Source organism: Juglans regia, chromosome 7 (genome assembly GCF_001411555.2).
Source record: "Juglans regia cultivar Chandler chromosome 7, Walnut 2.0, whole genome shotgun sequence".
NCBI classification, from domain to species: Eukaryota; Viridiplantae; Streptophyta; class Magnoliopsida; order Fagales; family Juglandaceae; genus Juglans; species Juglans regia.
In genome coordinates this window covers 43,953,537-43,959,453 of record NC_049907.1, presented here as the reverse complement: position 1 = coordinate 43,959,453, position 5,917 = coordinate 43,953,537, and positions in this window count along the sequence as shown.

The following is a 5,917-nucleotide window of genomic DNA, read 5'->3' as shown; positions in this document are numbered from 1 at the left end:
TTCATACCTTTGGCCACGGTGGGCTCTCTCTCTATCATGGTTATGGTGCCTTCTACCAACATGGTCATCATGACCATTCGGTCTCTCATGATCAAACTCATACTCGGACTTCTAGAGTGGTTGCCTTCGTTACGGATCCATCTTTCAACAACCACACGGTCATTCTGTACTCTTCCTCCTCTTCTAAACTCATGTTGTGGTAGCTCACGTACGGAACCCGTGACACTTGTCTTGGCCCCATCAACAAAGGCATCATGCCTTTGCATATTCAGACTAGGTGGTGGCCCTTTGCCATTAGTCTTTGCAAATCTTCTCTCAAGCCTCTCAAGGCTTGCATTTGTGTCTCGTCTCATGACATCCATGATCCTTCTATTCTCTTTAGTTTCTCAGCATGTGGCATTCAAGGCCATCCTTAGCTCGGCCAATGTAGTGGTGACCTTGCCAAGGACATTGTTAAACCTTGTGGTTTGCCCTTCCAAAACTTCAAGGCGTTCCCGGTTGGAACCACCTTGTTCCTCGGCTTCTAGCACATCTCGGTTCATGATTCTTCAAATCTTGCAACTGCTTGCAAACTGAGTTTCGGTCTATCACTTGCAACCTAAGCTTGCAAACTGAACTTGCAAATTGAGCTTGCACACGGCAAAATTGGACAGCAACTCGGCTTGTGGAGCTTGTTCACGGCTTCACAAGTCCAACCTTGGGTCCCCCACCTTCAAGAGTGGTTGACCCCTCTTGCACAATTGTCAAACCTCGGATCCTCCCCACCTTCAAGGGTGGTCGATCCCTTCAAGTAACACTATTCCGTCCTCTACCTCAACCACCAAACTTCGTTTCACAAACAATAACAAAATAACAATGGAATCCCAGAGGGATTCCCCAACCAATTCATAAGGTTCAAGTTAACGCGTCGTTTACCTCAAGGAGAAGTGAAAACTTCTAAAAAACACTAAGCAAGAATCCTTTCAATGAAAGTACCAATTAATGTTAGGAATCTCGGTCTAGTCCCTAAATACTATATTCTTCTCTTCTTGATTCTCCTTGTGATGACCAAAGTGGCTAGCTCTCTTGCTTGACCTTGAAAAAGGTCCCTAGATTAATGGAGGTTTGGTGTTTAGTGATGAAATAGTGTATGATGGTGATGAAAAGCGTTATCTAAGTGATGAACCCAAGCACTTGAGTAATGAGACACGTCTAGAGAAGAGACCGTTGAAGTTGGCGCCACTTGTGATGAGATTAGGGTTTGGATGATGAGTGAGGCTAGGGTTTGGATGGAAGAGTGTTTCCAAAATTGTAAGAGGCAATTTAGGAGTGATGGATTTCGGTTATGGCAAGATGGAATGGATTGATATGAAGAATGAGTAATTCTAAGATGATTCCTAGAATTAAGGGATCCACTATGGTAAGTATGACCGATTGGCTAAGGATGGGAATAATCGGATATGGAAGGGAATTAGGATTCTAAGTTTAGGAATCCTTATATGGTAAGTAGGGTTTTTGGCTTTGGTAATTCGAGAATGGAATAAGGGCAATTAAGGGTGTAACCGAATATGGAAAGTAGGGTTGGCAATATGGTAGGCGTATGGAAGTGTTTGGGAGATGAGAATTATGCAAAAAAGTGTATGAACACAATGGAAAATATATGAACACTCAAGAACTTTGAATGAACACAAAAAAAAACAAATCAACTTCGATTCACGAATTGCACAAAGTTGAAAAGAAATCTCATATATTAGATAAAATGAATCACACCTATTCACGAATTGCAAGGTGTGATAATCTATTTAGGGATTCACGAATTGCACCCAAAAGAGTCTAAGTGTATAAGCATCGAAAATATGATCTCAAGAATAATATAGCCGTCCTCTAGGGAAATTGTCAAAAGATGTAAACTAAATGACTAAGGGTTCTATTTATAGAGATTACAAAGTGGAAATCCCCAAAAGGTTCCTTGGAAAATACTTAAATAAAAATAAATGAAAGCAATAAAATAGTCTTGCAAAGGCCATGGTGGCCCGTGGCATGCAATGGCCCATGGATGGGCTAGTGTGGTTTATGGCCCACGGCTGGGCTGATCTGGCTCATGGTTGTTGGGGCACGACATGGTGCCGTGCAATGCTTATGGGCATGGCATGGTGCCATGCGTGGGTTTGTTGGTGGGCACGGCATGGTGCCGTGCATGGTGCCATGTGTGGGCCTGCTGGTGGGCACGGCATGGTGCCGTGCGCTGATGTTGATGGGCACCACATGGTGGAGATGGATAAGAGACCAATATGAGAAAGAAAGAAAGAGAATGGGATGGACGGCTTTTGAGAAAGAATTCCTTATTCAATTTGTACCATCCCCTACTATTAATCATCATGGTCAACTTGCCAAGTTGAGGCAATAAGGGAAGGTGCATGTTTACATTGAAGAATTTAGACAACTTCAAACACTTGTGAGAGGTTGGTCCGAGGAGGCCCTTGTGAGCACTTTTGTTGATGAATTGAAGCCTTGGTTAGCCAAGGAAATCAAATTGAAGCCACCCACCAAGAACACTTATGTAGATTCTAAGGATGTTCCTAGAATTAAGGGATTGAAGATGGAAGATAGGATTTGGATTATGGCAAGAGGATGAGGATCTTTGGTTGGATTTGGAAAGATGGAGATGGGTGAGCTATGATTCCTAAATTGTAGGAATTAGTTTAGGGATTGATTGGGTTTCGGTTTTGGAAATGGAAGAAGGATTTGGAAATGGTTGACTTGAGTGATTCTAGGAAATGAGTGATTTGAGGGATCGAGTAGTTTGAGAGATTGAGTGATTTGAGGGAATGAGTTATTTGAATGATGGAGTGATTTTAGGGATTGGATGATTGGACTTAGAAGATGTGATGAAGAGTCCTAAAGGGTAGGAATTACCTTGTTGGATTTTAGGGTTTTGCTAGGGTTTAGTTGGATGAAGGGATGCTAGGGTTAGGATTCTTAAAGTTTAGGAAATCCTTATGAAAGGCTTAAGAGTTTCCAAAATAAGGCAAGTTATGTATATGGAATGATGGAGGCAATCTGGATTTCGGCTAGGGCTAATGTGGATGGAGGGAGGCTAACTTTAGAAAGTGGGAAATATGGGAATTATGAGATTGGAAAGATGGAGGCTTAGGTTATGTTTGATATGTGAGAAAATGCAAGAAAATATATGAACAACTAGGAAATATAAGAGCACAATGTATTTTTGGATTTTTGAATAGAGAATGGAAAATATAAGATTGAATGGAAAATAAACAAGAGATTGATAAAATGAATCAACACCTATTCACGAATTGCAAGGTGATGAAACATAAGATCGATAAAAAGAAAGATAAGTGATTCAACACCTATTCACGAATTGCAAAGTGATGAATCAAAGATAAATAAATGGACAACACATATTCATGAATTGCAAGGTGTTAAACCTCTCATTGGGATACACGAATTGCATCCAAAAGAGCCCAAGTGTAAAAGTACCGAAAGTGTTCACAAGAACACACCAAACCGTTCTACAAAGGAAAATGTCAAATGATCAAAAAGCCAAAAAGATTCCAATGAAAATGTCTAAGGGTCCTATTTAAAGCAATAACAACATAGGTGGGAAAATCCTAAAAGGTCCCCTTATAAAATGAGTCTTGGGCGGGCTCCATGATGGGCCATGGCTAGGTTGGCCCTTGGTGGCCTTGGTTGGCTGATGGAGATCCAAGAAGGGCCATTCATAATACCACTAGGAGGGCTACGTGTGCCAAGGCTAAGAGGGTGACATTGGGGTGCATGCATAGCTCGGGTGATGGGTCCTTGGGCGCCCAAGACAAGGTTAACTAGAGGAGGTTCAAGTTGTTAGCCAATTCCTTGATTTTAGGGGTTGGTTGGCAAATCGCTTGAACTTAGGAGAGGAGGCAAACCCCTTGATTTTAGGGGATTGAGCGGTTGCCAGAGGGTTGGCCGAATATCTACTTCAAATTAGGGAGATTATCTATTTGTTAATTTGTTTGAGTTTGTTTCCTTTATTTTAGGCATTTGATAAGATTGTTTCCTTAAACTTAAGAGTTTGAAAAGGGTGAACTAAGTGATGATCTCAAAGGCTTGAGATAGGAGGCACAACTAAGATGGGAGCTCTTAGGGTTGGCGTCACTTGTGTTGTGTTTTAGGGTTTGGATGATAAGTGAGGTTAGGGTTTGGATAGAAGAAGGGTTCCTAAATTATTGGAGGTAATTTAGGAGATGATGGATTTGGTTATGAGATGTTGATTGATTGGATGAATGAGAGAATATAGGAGAGTTCCTAGAATTTAGGATCTCAATATGGCAAGTATGACCGGTTGGCCAAGGATGGAAATAATCGGGTATGGGAAGGAAATAAGGATTCCTAAAGTTTAGGAATCCTTATATGGCAAGTAGGGTTTTTGGCTATAGTCAAAGGAATTGGAAGAAGGGTATTTTAGGGTTATAGCCGAATATGGTAAGTGTGGAATGCACCATGGTGGGCGTATGGTGTGTTTGGGGCGATGTAATGTATGCAAGAAAATATGGATGAACAAGATGGAAAATATATGAACACTCAAGAACTTTGAATGAATACAATGATAAACAAATCAATTTCAATTCACGAAGTGTACAAAGTTGAAAGGAAACCTCATATATTGGATAAAATGAATCACACATATTCACGAATTGCAAGGTGATGATCCTCTTCTTGGGATTCACAAATTTTACCTAAGTAGTCCAAGTGCATAAGCACCCAAAATATGATCTCAAAACAATGTAGCCGTCCTCTAGGGAAATTGTCAAAAGATGTAAACTAAATAATTAAGGGTCCTATTTATAGAGATTACAAAGTGGAAACCCCCAATAGGTCACTTGAATTATAATTAAATAAAATAAATAAAGATAATAAAATAACATGGTCTTGCATGGCCAATGTGGCTCGTGACATGCAATGGCCCATGGATGGCCTAATGTGCATCATGGCCCATGGTTGGGCTGGTCTGGCTCATGTCTGATGGTGGGCACGACATGGTGTCCTATGTGGCTTGCTGATGGGCATGGCATGGTGCCATGTATTGGCTTTCTGGTGGGCAAAGCATCATGTCGTGCGTGGCCTGCTGATGGGCATGGCATGGTGCCATGCGTTGGCCTGCTGGTGGGCTTGGCTTGGTGCCATGCACTGGCTCGGCATGGCCCAGGTAGGTGGCTTGAGCATTGATGCTGCAAGGCATGGGCTGGTGCCATGCGCTGGATGGCATGCCTGGTGGCATGCCACTAACCTCATCTGTAAGGTACGGGCTGGAGTAGCGTGCTGGATGACATGTTTGCTGAGGCATGCCACTAACCTTTCTGGCATGCTGCTGTGGGCACTGAGGGCTGCCCAGCCATGACATGCCTGTTGGGCACTATGGGTTGTAAAGGGCATGTCAAGGCTGGTGCCGTGGCATGCCTGCTGGGCGCTGTCAAGGGCATGTCAGGATTGGTGCTGTGGCATGCCTGTTGGGCTACCTTGGGCGTGTCAGTGAGGCTGTCCTTGCATGTCAGCGACAATGTGATGGAAGCCTCACTCTTACTCAAGTGTTTGTGGGGTGCTGGGTGATTGAATCTAGGGTAACCTCAAGGCAACACAAAGATCCCACCAATGGGTTGGTTGGTGAAAATTAAGACTAACTCAAGCTAGTACTCAATTTGCGAAAGTTGGAAGAGAAAATTCTCATTCATTCAAAATAGCATAATAATTAATTACAATGCAAAACCAAAATAAATAGTACTAGGGTTCGGCTAGCTTTCCAATTATTCCCTCCAACGACTTCTTTTGAAATCATAATCCCAAAACAAATCAGTCTCCTAAATTTAAGGAAACAATCTTATCAAATGCCTAAAATAAAGGAAACAAACTCAAACAAATTAACAAATAGATAATCTCCCTA